This window comes from Mus caroli, unplaced genomic scaffold (assembly GCF_978045245.1).
Source record: "Mus caroli unplaced genomic scaffold, Mus_caroli_1 scaffold_7, whole genome shotgun sequence".
Classification (NCBI taxonomy): domain Eukaryota; kingdom Metazoa; phylum Chordata; class Mammalia; order Rodentia; family Muridae; genus Mus; species Mus caroli.
This window is the reverse complement of record NW_028227262.1, coordinates 33295632-33312750: the sequence shown is the minus strand read 5'-3', so window position 1 is coordinate 33312750 and position 17119 is coordinate 33295632. Positions and strand designations below refer to the sequence as shown.

The window sequence follows — 17119 nt, the reverse complement described above, 5'->3', positions numbered from 1 at the left end:
AGAGAGAGAGAGAGAGAGAGAGAGAGAGAGAGAAAGAATAACTTGTTTATCCCGCTAAGCTGGTTTTGATGTTTCATTTTTTTATATATTTTTATTAGGTATTTTCCTCATTTACATTTCCAATGCTATCCCAAAAGTCCCCCATACCCTCCCACCCACCCACTCCCATTTTTTGGCCCTGGCGTTCCCCTGTACTGGGGCATATAAAGTTTGCGTGTCCAATGGGCCTCTCTTTCCAGTGATGGCTGACTAGGCCATCTTCTGATACATACGCAGCTAGAGACAAGAGCTCCGGGATACTGGTTAGTTCATAATGTTGTTCCACCTATAGGGTTGCAGATCTCTTTAGCTCCTTGGATACTTTCTCTAGCTCCTCCACTGGGGGCTCTGTGATCCATCCAATAGCTGACTGTGAGCATCCACTTATGTGTTTGCTAGGCCCCGGAATAGTCTCACAAGAGACAGCTATATCTGGGTCCTTTCAGCAAAATCTTGCTAGGGTATGCAATGGTGTCATCGTTTGGAAGCTGATTATGGGATGGATCCCTGGATATGGCAGTCTCTAGATGGTCCATCCTTTCGTCACAGCTCCAAACTTTGTCTCTGTAACTCCTTCCATGGGTGTTTTGTTCCCAATTCTAAGAAGGGGCACAGTGTCCACACTTTGGTCTTCGTTCTTCTTGAGTTTCATGTGTTTAGCAAATTGTATCTTATATCTTGGGTGATGTTTCATTTTGAATGAAGATCTTCTAAGTCTCTCTGGAACTGATACTGGCTGGAGATTGGTCAGGGTTGTCTGAGATAGAGACATGCCAGAGCCATTTTACAGGACCCCTGGAAAAGAGAGAAAAATAATTTGTTATTTTTAACCGCCACCTCCCCCCGGTAAAAAGTAATGTAACATTATTTTTAAATTCTTAGGGACTGTCCCATTTAAATATAGTCAAAGTAAATGGAGATCAACTGCCACTACTCAACCTGGACCCTTCCCAATATAGTAAACACAGTGTGCAAGTGTGGGCCTGCGGACAAAGTGCCACTCTTTAGACAAAAGTTAATATGTTATAAACTTCAATGGGGAAAAAAATCAAAACAAACAATAAAAAACATGAGCATTCTTTTTAATGCTCTGGGGAGTCAGCACCAGTATTTGGAAGGAATTCTTGTGGTTGGGAAACGAAATCAGGGACACGCTCTTGACTCTAGAACCTCCGTATGGACCGTTTTTTTTTTCCAGTGTGTGTTACTGCTGCAGGGTGGGGACTCTGCGCTGCTTGCCATACCATCCCCCACACTTAGCACAGGGCCTGGCACAAAATAAGCTCTCAATAAATGTTTGTGGAATGAAAGAATCCTCCAAGTACAGTTTATACAGTGTTTTCCCACCTTTTAAAAATGTCATCTATGGTTAAGAAAGTCCATGTGGCACCAACTCATGCTCCACACAAACGTACACAGACAAAGGCTCGAAAGCCACACTCTCTTTCATATGAGAGCCACATTCTGGGAGTTTGTGTTTTCTATTCTGTCCTTTTTATTTGATTTGAAAAGTATGGGCTTTAAGCCACTAAATTGATTTCATAACCCACTAATGGCGAGACCAGAGGTTTGAAAGTTTAGACTGTTTTTTCTCCATTGTTTACTCACTGTCTTCGTAAGTCTTACTAGCCACAGACACTTTGAAAATAAGCAGTTTTGATTCAGGAGACAAATTGTTTAGAAACAATTCAAATCAGCTCTAAACTTTTGCACCTTTTATGAGTTCTCTGTGGTGGAATTTCTCCTTCATGGCTGTTAGTGAATTATGGAAATTTCTGTCGCTAAAAGCTGATTGTCCCTTACCTTATTATTATATATAAAACTTATCTCAGAATGGATTACAGACCTATATTAAAGGGCCACCCCCCCAAAAAAAAACCTCAGAATTAAACCAAATAATGAATTTTTTACAGTTATCTTTAATATGACACCAAAATAAAACAAAATTAAAACTAAAATAGATCAAAGTTTTTTAAAAAAAAAAAAAGCTTATGCTTTTCATTAAGAAAACAAACGGACAGACATCCTGGGCATGGTGACTCACACCAGTAACCACCAGGACTCGGAAAGCTGAGACAGGAGGATCTCTAGTTGGAGACTAGCCTGGGCTACATGGCGACAAGCGCTTATCATTCGTGTGTGTGTGTGTGTGTGTGTATACACATACACACTCACATACACAAAATGGATTTAAAGAAAAAGACACCTTATAGATGGGTAAAAACATTTGGAAATTGTATATCTCAAAAGAGACTTGTATACATAACATATAAATAACTGTTCCATATACAATTGAAAAAAAACAAAGTGATCTTAAAATGGACAAAAAACATGAATAGTTTTCTCTTCAGTGAGGTTCATAAATGGCCGATGGCTACATGAAAAGACGTTCAATGTAATTAGTCATTAGGGATAGGCAAATCAAAACAGTAAAGATGCACTCGCTCCTACTAGATCAGCTAAAAATATTAAAAAGTGCTAACAAGTATGTGGAGAAATTAGATCCCCCATGCATTGCTAGTGGAAAAATAAAACACTGTTTCTCATTTCTACAGGCAATGTCTACATCTCTTAAAGACATATTGTTATCACATATATGAAATGAAGTGAAAACACACACACAAATAGTATTGCCCATCACTATTCATAGTAGCATGATTTATAATGCCCAAGATCTAGGAGCAGGACTGGGGTTATGGCTCAGTTGGTAAAGTGTTTGATTTGAAAGTTTGATCCCCAAGACCTACATAAAAAGGTTGGGGGATGGGTGCACAAGCTTGTAATTCAGTATTGGGAGGATAGAGACAGGAGGATTCCCAGAGCCTTACTGCCAGATAGTCTAGACAAGGAGCTCCAGGTTCAGTGAGAGACTCTGCCATAAAAATAAGATGGGATTCAAGAGATGGCTCAACCACTAAGAACACTTAAGGATTCATAGTACTCTTGCAGAGGACCCAGCCCAGTTCCTAGCATTCATGTGGCAACTCATATTGCCCATAACACCAGTGCCAGAGAATAGATGCCCTCTTCTGATATGTGCAGACTCAGCTACACATGTGGTGCACATAAATACACAAACAATAAAATATAAGGTGAAGAGCAATTGAGAAAGACATCTGGTATCAACCTCTGGTCTCTACATGTACCTACACATACACATGTGCACACACAATCATGTGAATATAAAAAAAAAGCCAGCCTAAATAGTTGTATGAACAAACATTTATTTTGTTATATAATAGGATATTATTTTGTAATATAAAAAATAAAATACTGTCAGGCATGCTTCTAATTCTAACCCACTGAAGGCAGTAGAATTACAAATTCTAGTCTGGGCTTTATAAAGAGACACTGTCACAAACAAACAGACAAAGGAAGGAAATAATGCCAGCTACAACCCAGGTGGGCTTTGACAATATCATGCTAAGCAAAGGAAACCAATCATACAAAACATCGTATTGTATGAGTCCATTTATAGAAAATATCTAGGATAGAAAAGTCTATCCAGACAGAAAGTACATGGATGGTGAACCAAGGGCCAATGAGAATGATTGTTTATGAGGAGGAAGTTTCTCTATAGGGTGATAAAAATGTTCTAAAATTAGGTTATGGTGATAATGACACAATTTTGTAAAGAGGCCAAGACTCAATGTGAGGATTTTGAAGATATGGTATTTGAATTTTAGATTATATGAATTATATCTCAATAAAGATGTTAAACTGACACAGGGGTGGGCTGGCCTCAGGAGATTAACAATAAGTTCAAGGCCAGCCAGGGCGATATAGCAAAACCTTTTCAAAAAGTTTAATCAAAAGCACAAAAACAAAAACCAAACAAAAGTAGATTGAAACTCCTGGGTGAGCAAGAAGTTGGCTACTTACTACATACATACTACATACATACTTCATACATACATACTTCTCGCTGAGTGTGGGATGCTGACCCAAGTCAACATGGCCACTTAATGACAGGCATGGAAATGGAGTCTTTGCATGGTTAGTAACATGGCCTTTAGAGTCCCTATATGAACCTGACCTGTGTCTTATTATTTGAGGACTTAAGAATGGAAGGATGCTGGGCAGTGGTGGCACACGCCTTTAATTTCAGCCCTTGGGAGGCAGAGGCAGGAGGATTTCTGAGTTTGAGGCCAGCCTGGTCTACAAAGTGAGTTCCAGGACAACCAGGGCTACACAGAGAAGCCCTGTCTCGAAAAACAAAAAAACAAAAAAACAAAAACCAAAAAACAAAACAAAACAAAACAAAAGAGTGGAAGGACATGAATCTGTTGATTCAAGCTCTGAACTTTCTTTATAACGTCATACTCACAAATGTCTGGTGAGGATGGTTTGTACCAGAAGAATAAAGAATTCTCTACCTCCCAACAGATAAGGATGCTAAAACTGGGAGAAGCATCGTGAGCAAGAAGCACAATTATAAATTTCCAGAGGTCAGTGCCTCCTAAAGGAGAGCCAAACATAGAGCAAGATCTTCATCATTACGATTGGAAAAGGATAAAAGAAAGGCCTCTGGTGTCCTGGATACTGCAAGCTTCTGAATGTCAATCTTTAGGACAGCATGACAGCGAGAGCTGAAAGAGTGCAAGAAAAGGAACTGTCTATCATGTGGGCTTCAGGCTCCTGGGGCAAGAAGCTCCAATATTCTAACTTAAAAACAAGAGATTCTCAGGCCCTCTCCACCCTATGTGTAAGGTCTCCTATGGAAAATGGTGCTAAAGAATTTTAAAAAGCCAGTGAACAAGGTTAACAAATAGTTTGAGGGCAGGAGAGATTGCTCAGCGGTTAGGAACACTTAGTGTTCATCCAGAGGACCCTTGTTCAGTTCCCAGCACCAACCACCTGTAACTCCAGCTCCAGGGGAGCCCACACCTCTCCCATCGTTCACGTGCATGCACACACAATTGTTTTTATAAAGGAAATTAAATGATTAACATTAAAGTCTGTTGATTAAGGCGTTCACCTTCACAGCATTCTGAGATTAAAAATAAAAATAAAACTAAGATTAAAAAGAAAAAGAAAAAAAGAGAGATCCTAAGTATACTTAAGTCATATAAATATAAATGGTGTGCATATATTATATATATCATACATATGATATATAAAAATATATATTATGTATGATATATATATGGTATATATAAATATATATATATATGATGAAAAGCACATCTAGGAAAAAACCAAACTTCCCCACGACAGTCAGGACATGGACATCGGTCTGAGGGACACGGGACCTTCCTGGGTCGCCTCCCAGTGGCTGTGAGGAGCAAGGCGGCCAGGTAACCAGCGCGCGGCGCCGGGCGCGGGAGGGCCACGCGGGCCTCGTGGACGCCGGCCTCCGGGTGCGGGCGCGGGGCCTCCGGCCTCTCCCTGGCTCCCTGGGCACCGCCCCCGGTCCGGCCGGGTGGCTCGGCTCCGCTCCTCTCGTCCACGGCCGGCCAGGCGGGGCCCGTCGCACTCGGAGCGGCAGCCGCCTGGGGCGCTCGGGTCCGGTCGGCCTCACCGACGCACAGCACCCGCCAAGCCGCCGCCTCAGGTCAGAGTCGCCCCGGGCCACGCGGCCCGCCGGAGGGACGCGGAAGAAGAGACCTGGGGCGCTGCGCTGGGGTATTGGGTCGCGCGCAGCCTGAGGGGACCGAGTGTGACGACAAGGTGACCGGGCTGAGGGGACGGGCTGAGGAGAAGTCACACTCTGACAGGAGCCTGTGAGACCGACAGCCTGACGGGTCTCGGTTGAGGGGACGCGGGCTGAGAAGTCACGTTCTGACAGGACTGTGTGACAGACAAGGTGAGGAGGGTCTCAGCCTGTGGGGTCTGGATCTGACTGGCTAGGTGACTGGGTCTCGGCTGAGGGGAATGAGAAGTCACATTCTGACAGGGCTGTGTAACTGACAGCCTAACCCTGTCTCTACTAGAGGGGATACGGGCTGGAAAGCCACACTCTGACAGGACGGAGAGTGGCCAAGTGACAGAATCTTGACTCAAGGGACCCCGCTGAGGAGAAGTCATACTCTTGACAGGACCGAATGTGACAAACAAGGTGACAGAGTCTGGGTCTGAGGGGATCGCGAGGGCTGAGGAGAAGTCACATAAGAGAAGAGCGAGAGAGTGATAGCGGGGCGGGGTCGCGGACTCAGGGACAGAGTGAGGGGTCTCGGCTGAGGACCGGTCACCCTCCTAGAGAGCCGAGTGTGACTGACAGGGTGACTGTCCTCGCGAGGGGCACCCGCATGGTGCGGAGGGCCACAGTGGCTCCCTGAGAGGGTGCGCAGGCAGGCGCGTGTGTGAGCGCGGAACAGGGTGTCCCCGGCCGCCAAACCCTGACAGGAAAGCCAGGTCTCCAGAACTCCCGCGGGGGGGACCACATTGTGCGGATCCTGGTGACAGACTTAGAGAGGGGCTCGCCAGCAGCCACCGGTCGCCCTGAGGCTCTGGAGGTCGGGGGTGGGGTGGGGAGGAGGATGCGTCCGTGATCACGGAGGCGATTTGGCCCACGGCTCCCTGCCCGGGGCTCGCCAGGTGTGAGGAAAGCGGGGGTCACTGTCGCCAAGGCCCCGCCCCACCAGTGCCCCTCTTCAGTCTAAGGAGGGGGCAAGCACAGGGCCCGGCTCACTGGAGTAGGCAGCCCTCGTGCTGGGGGCGGAAGGTGGGTGTGTGGCTCCCGGTGCTTTATGGCTTGGGATTGGGGAGGAGCCTAAGGTGAGGAGGCAGAAACTGGGAGTAGCCTGGGCTGCTTTTATATAAGGGACGCGAGGAGGTCAAGAAGGGGCCTGGACCTCTGCTGGGGATCCGAAGGCTGCAGCGCTAAATTCTTCTTAACTCCCATTGAGTAGGTGAGTGGCCCCATCGTCATCACGTTTTTTTGTTGGAGGGTGTTGTGAAGTGGCCAAACTGCCCCCAAGTTCTTACACATCAGGATGGTGCGGCTGTGTTCTTGTACTGTTAAGAATCTGCTTTGCTTCTGATGCTAACAGGGGGAAGGTCGTGCCATTTATTTCAGAAGGGAAAAAAGAAAAGTTAAGTTTTCTGTCAGGAAGAGGCTAAAAGTTGTTCCTCTTTAGCAGGATGAAGGACAAAATTTAAAATTAAATGATCATTTGAAAACAAAACCAGATGAACCAAGTTACAGGATAGCTAACAGTTGGAAAGCCTCTTGATTTGGAGTTCATTATTGTAATGTCAACTCTTTATTATCATGCACGAAGCAAATTGTTAACCGGAGTTATTAAATGAATAACTTAGTCTTGGACTTGGGCAGGTCTTCCAAAGATATCAGGTGCTCTGTGGGAGTCTTCCTGTCCATAGCTAAGTGATCAATTGCTGACTAAAAATGTAACTAACTCCAGGTGCTCTATGATTTAAAACCTGGCTAGGGTAGGAACGGATATACGCTATGACTACTCAAAGAGATAGTTCTCTTGCAAGTTTGACAGAAGCGCTCATAGATACTACGAGCATTTGGAGCGGTATTTCAGAAGATTGGGTTTCAACTTTAAAATAAGTTCTCTTATTTATCTTCAACCACATTTGCTCTAAAGTAAATGTCCGAAATATTAATTTTAATATATGAACATTTTAACTCAGTGTCATGCCTTATTTGGAGTGAAGCATATTATAAAGCCCTCGATTTTTATTTTACTGTGTGTTTTGTGTAAATTTGCTCACTCCAGTGCTACTTCATATTTAATTTGCTGAGAACTGTATCTTCAGTGAGAAGATCTAGGGAGCAACTGATGGTCACCTCAAGCTTTTGCAGCTCACTAGGAGGAAAAAGATTGTTGACAGTTTTCTTTTTAAGGAAAAAAAATCTTTTTCATATGTAAAAGTTTCAAACTCTTCAAACTGTTGAAGAACAATGGCGCCGGTGAAGTCTGAAGTTCTTGATGCCTCTAGGCCGAAGAGTTTTTAAATGTTGTTTCCTCGGTTTTTTATATTTAAAAGATTATAAGTTCTTCTAAACACATTAGAACTAAAAGACCTGGAAACATCATACACATCAATATTTAAGACTACTTTGACATTTTTTGTGATAACTATTTTTAATAATTAAGTATATTTCCTTTAAAGGAGCTGGTTTTCCTAACACTCATGTCACTACATCTTTCAGAATCACTTTAACAGAAAAGGGCAAATTACACTTTAAAAAAATCGTATCTTTAGTTTCAAAATCCCTGTGACATTTAAAATTCATATATGAAAAGCATGACTTTAAATTTTTGACGTAGAAATGGATTACTGAGTATGCAAGTGACTGATTTCAGTTAGTAAGTTTTACATATTTAAATAAATGATATTTTTTCACTTTTATGTCTCTGAAAAGAATATGCCATCAGTCTTGTCAAGATCCTTCTGTGTGGGGAAGCTATGTAGAGGCACTGTAAAAACATGTATAAGGATTAGCAATGTATTTAACTTTTTAGATTATGAAGTGGTTGCTAATAGAAGGAAACTTTCATAAAAATTTTGTTAAAGTAATTTTCCCAAAAGTCTGAATATTTTCACAGCTTTCACAGGATCTGTAGGTGCCCGGTGCGTATGGCAAGATATGTTGGCCATTCTAATTTGTGTCTTTCTGCTAAATTTATTGTAATGTGGACTTGAAAATATTCTCTGTGTCATAAAGTGAGGCAAAAATACTGGAAGAATTTTTTTTGCTTTCATAGGATTCCACTAAGTAAATATTGGTAGAAGATTAAAAAAATACTACACTAGTCAAGACAATTTGATTTAAGTCAATAGTATGTAATTTTAAACATATGCACAACCCACAAATTGTCAAAGTGAATTTCTTTCTTGTTTTTCTTATTTTTGTGGCAAATTTCCCTGTTATCCATTACTTAACTTCACTTTCTTAACGCCTAAATACAGCAAAAAGGGCAGCGGCATGATTGCTTACAAAGGTCACTAGAAACGGAATTAAGTTGACCAAAAAAATAGCAAGGCCAATTAAATATTGGTCTCGATACCAAGGGAGCCTCAAATACTATATATTAGTTTCATAGTATATGAGGTTTTTTTTTTTAATTTTTAATTTTTTCCCCTAAGGTTGTTTTTGTCCATTTCTTGTAGTTTTCTCACAATACAGGGGGAGGTCTTGGAGAGTTATACATTATATATTTTAAACTATTATTTAATAAATTATCCAACACAACTGCATTTATAAGGAGATCTCAAACACAATAGGCCATACTTTGGCGAAATGTACGGTTCATGTTAAGATAATATCTACCACTGGTATGGTATATCCTTAAATCATTATCTTAAGACCTAGCTTTATTCTTACTACTTCTCTTCAGTTATACATACATATCAATATTTTAATCAAATATTCTGTTTAGAACATGGATGCATATGCTGCTTAACTACTCCAATTATTATGTTCTTTCTAAGTATGGAAAGTTAGGGAAGCTTAAAGTTATGAGTCTTTGTTTCTATTTGCTTGTCTTGGGTATGGTTTTAAGACTTTTATCAGCAAGCCTGGATTTCCTAAACGATAAGAGCTGGGCCCTGAATTTACCCGAGCTGAGACCTAAAGACAGCCTACCCAGCTATCTAGGTCAGCGCTGACTCGCTCACAAGGCTCACTAGTTTGCTCTCTTACCGCCTCCGAGATAACTGTGAAGAAAGATAAAAATGCCTGTTGTTTTATAGCCAACTCAAGAAAAAAAATTATAGAAATATTCTGTTTTCAGCTTCAAATTATATTCTTTACTGCTGATGATTTGGGACAAAAACAAGCATAACATATTTTTTTCTTCTGTTTTTGTGAGTCCTTCACAGACAAGGGGTCTTTGTGCTTGTACTGAGTTTCCAGGGCGGCAGGCTAGTGCGTTTGTTTGATAAAGCTCTGCTCTTTATGGATTTTTATGGCATACTTTTGAGAGAGTTGAATATGCTATCCAGGGGAAGTTTATTTTTCCAAGCATAGTAGTCTCCTTCAGCTCCATAGTTTACTACCAACACCTAAAAGACTAAATAATCCCTTGTGCTAGTCATTAAAACTGCTTGTTTGTTGCAACAAACAGTAACCCAAATCAGCCTTCTAAAAAGCTTGACAAGTCACTTGTGACTCTTAATAGGCCACTTACTTATTGGCAGACAGCAACTGGACAAGTATATGAATGACACCGCATTTGAAGCCCTCTGTGGATTAACTAATACAGATTATTGTAAGAGACTTCCCTATGTAAGAAATGAACTGGGACTGGATATGGTAACCTGGGCCGATCCCAAGCAGCATCTTGGTGAGCTGCGTGCTCGCCTGATGAGTGGGACGGAAAAAGGCTTATGTATGCACAAGTGATTGTTGGGGAAAATTGCCGTGGGGCTTGAACTGCACGTCCCTGGCAAAACAAACAAACAAATAAAAAACTCAAGACCTGGAATTACCAGGCTCTATCTTGTAGAGGCAGAGATGCAAGGTTGGGCCTATGGAGGCAACGGAAGGCTCAAGCTGGTGCTTATAAGTAGGGGTAAGTGTCTTCGTGGGTTTCCCTTTGGGAGTGGGAGCCCAGATTCTCATTAACTTCTACCCTCTTATTAGCAAGTACTATTGGGGCTTCCTAAGAGTCTTGGCTCTGGTTTCAAGCACCCCCTGAGACCAGGACAGTGACTGAGAAATCTTTTTTGATAGCGTAGAATGGATTTTTCTCCACTGCACTGTTCCGGACACAAAAGAAAGATGTCATCAATCTTTATAACTTGCATTGGTTACAGTAAATTTAAACCTTTCAGGCAGAATTTAAACTAGATAATAGAATAAGGCTTTGTTGCAGTTAATCATTTTTATTTATTTAGGTTTTGGAAGTCAAACCCTGGCCCCTCACATGCAAAGTAGTACTGTTGTACTACTTTGTACAGTAATGCCCCCAGGCTCCTCTTTATTGATTCCGTGCCATATGTTTTGCTTTGAGATACTGGTAATTGAATGCCGATGGCCTTGCATGTGCTGGACAAGTGCTGTATCACCCTTCAACAATTACTGTTTATAAACGTTAGACATGTGTGGTTATTTTGCCTGCATGTTCGTCTGTGTACCACTTTGTCTGGATTCCTAGAGAGGCTGGAAAAGCATTTCCAACCCCCTGGAACTGGCATTACCGATGGCTGTGAGTCATTATGTAGATGCTGGGAATTGAACCTGGGTCCTCTGAAAGAGCAGCAAGTGTTCTTGACTCCTGAGCCATTTCTCTAGCCCTATCTTATTCTCTTTAGAAAATAAGTTCAATGCTATATTTAACTACTTAAAAAAAAAAACCTATAGACTTATCTGGAATTCTAATATGGAGATAAAATGAATTGAAACAAATTGTCTGACCCCTTGGAAGAGTTCAGATTGGCATGGACCTGGGAGTGAGGAGTCCTTTTCAGTTTGCGGCAGATAAGGGCAAGAGTAATGTGAGGGAAGTAGAGAAAAGGGAAACACCCTGAGTAGGAGGGTGTAGGAGTAGAACATACAGATCCCAGTCTTCTCTGCTCTCAGGCACAGGTTGTGTGCTTACCATGTCCTAGGATGTAAGATTAGGTTGGAAGAATCCACTCCTCTCAGGCTCCTAGAATCACTGAAATTCTCAGGTTGCCTCTCACTGCTGTTAGTCTCTCTGACCCTCAAGTAACTTGTAGGGAGAATCTAGCAAAGGGAATAGAGACAAGTTATTCTTTTATCCTGTGTGTTTGAGCAATACATTCTCCTTTATAGGGAGGGCAATAGGGAAACACAGAACTGTGAGACTGAGTGCTGGGGTGAAGAACTGGAAAGAACTCCTTAACCTTGACCCCACCCCTGCAGCTGTCATTCCACCACTAAAAGTGCTGTTGTCATACGAAGGTCTGGAGTCCACTTTAAAGAGCCAGTGTTCTGGGCAGAATTAACTGACCACGTCACTATCAGGACAAAAAAAAGTTTGCTTCCTTGATTTCTTGTTGCCTGAAAACACAGGTCACATTCATGTGGAGTTGGAAAGAGAGAGTAGAAATTACATTTGGTGAATGCCTATAACCACTGCCCTTAGGAGGAGGAAGGACAGGATTGGGGAAGGGAGAGTTGCTCACGCGTGGAGTCGGATAAAGGGGGTTGGTTAAAAGAGGGGAGGGGAAATAAGGTAATATGTGGCCCTTGGCAGCAAAATATACATGAAACCAACCATGTGGACCAGCAGTGAGAAGAAAAGACAAATGAGTTATTCACCATGCATACATATTTTTTCTCATAAAAATCAAGACAAGGACCTAAGAGATGGCTCAGTCGGTCAAAGCTGAACAATCTGAGTTTGGTCCCTAGGACCCACATGGTGGGAGGAAAGAATGGACTCCCGAGGGTCGTCATCTGAACACACACAATAAGTAAATGTAATTTAAAAAACTTAAATCAAGACAGGTTTCGGATGGTCCTCGAACTATTTTTCAGCTCAAAAGAAAACAAACAGTTGTTGTGCAATAGCATTTTACCTAGGAAATGTCATCAAAGCTCAGCGCTGTGAGCTGGCAGTAGTCAAGCACTATGCTATCACCCTACCTCAGGTCCTCTGCTTCCTCCACGATGTCACACGAATCCCCTGCTGTCTTCATGAGTTAGTTCCAGCAGACAGCTAAAGCACCTGCCTAATAGATCACAATGGAGTTTTCAATCACTTCAGTGAGAAAAGAAAATGCCTAAGAAGAAGAAATGATTCTTAATGCTTCATTATGCATTATGTGGCAGATCCACTTCACACATACTCTGCTTTCTTCTCTTTAGACTTAAAATGGTTACAGCAACTCAACGAAGCTCTGCTAGAAACCGAAGCTTGATGGCCTTACTAGTTCTGAGAATCAGATAATTGGTGGGATTTGTTAAGAGTGGCCACCCTCACACCCAGTACTAAGCATACTGCTTACCTGTCATTAGTGTTTACACAACTTTTCAGTTTATGAACCTAACTCTGAGAATCCTGAAACCCCACCCTACTATATATTGTCTCTTTCTTACAGTTGATAATTACCCATGTAAACAAACTTTTGAGTGTGTGGGAAAGTGTATCCATATGCATGTTTTTCTTGTTCTATATACTGGATAAGGTTTATAAAGAGAGAAAACAAACATGTGAATGATATAAATATAAGTGAAGTTGAAACTTCAAAAAATTATTTGCATATGTCAGAATAATTCAGAAAAGTAGAGTACACCCAGGCAAGCATTTGGCAATGGAAGATTGCTACATGTTTCCTTGAAGCATTTGGAATGACTTAGTAACATCCTGATTTTATTTAAAGGCAGTATAATATTTTAAATTTTGGGTTCAGCAGTGTTCAAATTTGCTGGCTGTTAGGACTTTGAAAGTAATAGATGTGAAGTTTCTTGAAGGAAGGTACCAGTGGGCTTTTATTAATCTTCCCATCTCCAGCATATAGCACAGTGATTAGTAGGTATTCAGTAAATTTTTTCTGAAAGAGTAGGGAGGGCTAGGAATGTCGCTCAGTTGGTGGAGTGCTTGCCTAGCATGCTGAACACTCTAGATTCTATTCCAAACACTAACAACTTGGAATCTTAACATCAGGAGGTAGAGGCTGGAAGATCAGAGAGCTTCACCATAGTCCTCAGTACTACACAATGGATCGAGCCAGCCTGCATTTATTAGGCTATACTCTTGTCTGTAGCCTATGTGAAGTTCCTGGCCATATTGCACCTTATTCATAGAATCTCTGGGAACTGTCCTGTAAAACTCGCCATAGCTGGCTTGCTAGATTACTTAGAAAAACTCTGTGCTGTTGTCTGTAAGTTCCTGTCATGGTAGGCCAACTGTTGCTGTAAGGCTAACTGGATCTCTTAGACAGGGTCTCACTGGTTCTTTTTGTCTTTGAGTAGCAGTTAGGAGCCCTGAGTCTCAAAGACTGGATTTTATACAACTACAGATCTAGCCCTGGAAAACAGTTCTATGTTAAGTAAATAAAGCTATTTTCCAATTCCAGTTTTATAAAGGTTGACAATAAGCCCTTCCTAGTGATTTCTAGTAAGAGTTTTGTTTCTTACTCTAAAATTCTGCGATTTGGCCTTTGCAGCCAGGGGTGTGGCTCAGTGCTAGAGGGGTTGTCTAGCATGCAAAGTCCTGCAGACAACACACTATGATTTAGAAGCTGAAGAAATTTGTATTTACGTATCTCTGATGTCACTGTAATTTACTTCAGGCAGCTTAGACAGCAGTTGGGCAATATGTTGCACACGGTAATGCTATACCATCACTTCTGAGGCTTTTTCTGGAGCACCAGAAGATATAGGAAAAGCCAGATACAAGAACTCCATAAAAGCTTTGTTATAAGAACCCATATTTGAACTGGGAATGTTGGTGTACACCTGTAATCCCAGCACTTGAGAGACTGCGGCAGGAGCATTGCATGTTTGAAGCTATCCTGGGCCACAGAGTAAGATCCTATCTAAAAGCCATCCTTGGAGGTGCGGATATTTAGCAACAGAGAAAATAGTTATCTTCTTCGTTTCACTGTGATCCTGATGAGCAAAGATCAAGGCAAAGCATGAGAGTCCTCTAGCTGGACTTCTGAGTTTTTCTCTCTTATACCCAAACTTTGTTTCACACTTAGTTTTGTGTAACATATTAGATTTACCTGTGCAGGTTTCTTTTCATGATTTATTTATTTAGGAAGGAGAAAAAAAATCTTAAAATCCATCTTTTTTTTTAAAAACAGCCTCATCATGTTCAATTATATAAGGTTCAATTTTGCAGATGGCCTGTGACCTTTTTGATCTTTAGTTTGTGCTGTCAAAGACAGCTTCGAAGACAGTTTCTGAAATTACTTTCTCTTAAAGCTCTCCTCTTTTAATTTTTTTCCTTAAAAATATATGTGTGTGCTCTTTGTTTTCTTTCTCTCTCTAAAATGGAGTGACCTCATGTAAGAGTTATTTGGCTTTCTAACTCCTGGCAGAATGTTGAACATGTAATAATAACTAGTCACTGATATAGAAGAAGCCTGTTAAGGTAAGCTTCCCTTATCAAGGAGACCTTGGTGTGAAATATGGTAGAAATTCTGAAGAAAGTGGTGTGAAAATAGCAAGTAGTATGTTTCCCCAAATCCCTGTGAACAATGCAAAAATCACATATATTTACACTTATGAGTGCATACATGCAAAGTACATGCATACATGCAAAGTACAGTAATAGCCCTTGGACTTTTCTTTTTTCCCCCCTGTTCTAGAAGTTCCAGAAGGAATTGACCTAGGTTATATATTGTTCCTGTTACTTTCTTTGTGAATATATATGTATATATATATATGCACATATATATATGTGTGTGTGTGTATTTCAGATATATATCTGAATTCATAATCAATATATATGTGTGTGTTGTGTATTACATACATATGTACATGTATGTATGTATGTATCTTGTATTGGTCTTGTGGCTCAAAATACCCCTTCCATCTTAAAGTATTAAAATGTCTTCTAGAAGTTTTATGTCGGTGATACTAAATCTTTTTTTCTTCCCTCTCAAGTTCCTGCTGATTTAGTCCTTAATGTCAGCCAATATGAACTATAGCTAACAAGACTTCAATTTCTAGGTCTTAGAATCTTGTGGTAGGACAGCCTTAAAGTGCTGACACTTCAAAGAGTAAACCCACCAAAGGATTTTCTGTGGAGGGATGCAGTATGAGACATCAAATCCTGAGCATCAAACATGCTAGGTAAACTGTTCACCACTGAGCCACCACCTTAGCCCCCTAGCCTGTGTAGAATGACCATTCCCTAACCAAGTTATTATAACTATTCCATATTTCTGGATTCATAAATTGCCCTTACCAATTTTCTTTGGTATTTAAAATGACATAAATGTTTCATTGACTACTTAGAAATAAATTCTGAACATGAATAAGGGCAGTACGCAAGGAAAACACATTTAAAAGGCACTTATGTGAAATCAAATAGAATATATTCTTGCCCACACAAAGTGCTGTAGAATATTGAGGGAACATCAATTTAGGCATAAACAAAACTTCCAGAGTTGGCAGATGTGGCCAGTGTATTTACTGTATCCTGCAAACTGCACCCTTGTTGAGTGACCACTGACTTTACAAACCCTGTATCTTTGCATTGAGATTAAAACCTGTTTTCTGAAAACACAGCCACATGAATGGTGAAGCTGGGGTTTAGGAGGTAAAGATCACAATGTACCAACTACAAACCTGGATCTAGCACTGGGCAGTTAAAGACCCTGTTTTTGTCAGAGATGTGAAGTAACAGTGATTGAACATATAGCATATTGGCATGACCAGCCACATAACCTATTCCATGTGTTCTCTGTGCTTCTCAGAACAGTCTCCAACCTAGCAAATATGTACAGATGACTCATTTGGTTTTGATATGGCTATAAAGCTTTAAAAAGCGGCATGCATAGACAGGATTTACCCCGACCACCAGCTTTTGAGCTTTTGAATTCAGAGTATTCAAACTGTTCTTAATCTTCGCCTAAAGGACAGAAGTGAAAGACCCACTTACTCTGAAACATAATCTGATAGTCTATCTTCTGTATCACAAATTACGTTTGCTGATTTTGGGGGGGGGGTGTCATTTCTCTTTATTTTCATGTTTCTGTCATGTATTATTAGAGTATAGTGATATGTATTATAGCTCTTGACCTTTTTTTTTTTTAACCTATCTATGCAATGTATACCTTCCTTAGTCCCGGCCTGCAGCAGGGGACTGGTGCATCCTAAGTATTTTATATGTACTTTTAAATTTGACTTTAAGAACAAGTATGTGCATTTTCAGCATAATTTATACATGATTCTTAATATTACTACTCCCCAAATTTTTAGGAGAATCCCTAAAATTTTGGTTTATTTAATATTAACACATTCTGTGTAACATTTTTAGGACATATGGAATTAACATCAGAAGAAAATTTTATTCTGCTCACCCTGATACTCTAGAGCAGGTAAAGTGAGACATGAGAAAAGGAGAAATGATAATTATAGACTTTGGCATTTTGCATTAGCTCATTCAGTAGTCCTGGTCAGAGGAACAGGCTCCATAATGGCCTGGGGGCCTGAGCCCTGTTTTTACATTCCTCTTTG

General features: G+C 40.9%; 1 protein-coding gene across 3 annotated transcripts in view; it reads left to right on the top strand.

Annotated features, from left to right (window-relative positions):
• Nucleotides 1-5389: 5389 nt before the first annotated feature.
• Nucleotides 5390-17119, top strand: part of Pparg (peroxisome proliferator activated receptor gamma) — a 137139-nt gene continuing 125409 nt past the window's right edge. The window contains exon 1 of one of the 3 annotated variants that reach the window (XM_029478633.2): nucleotides 5390-5593. The gene's annotated coding sequence lies outside the window, so the exon portion shown is untranslated. The other 2 variants (XM_021164280.3, XM_021164281.3) reach the window with 2 other exon arrangements.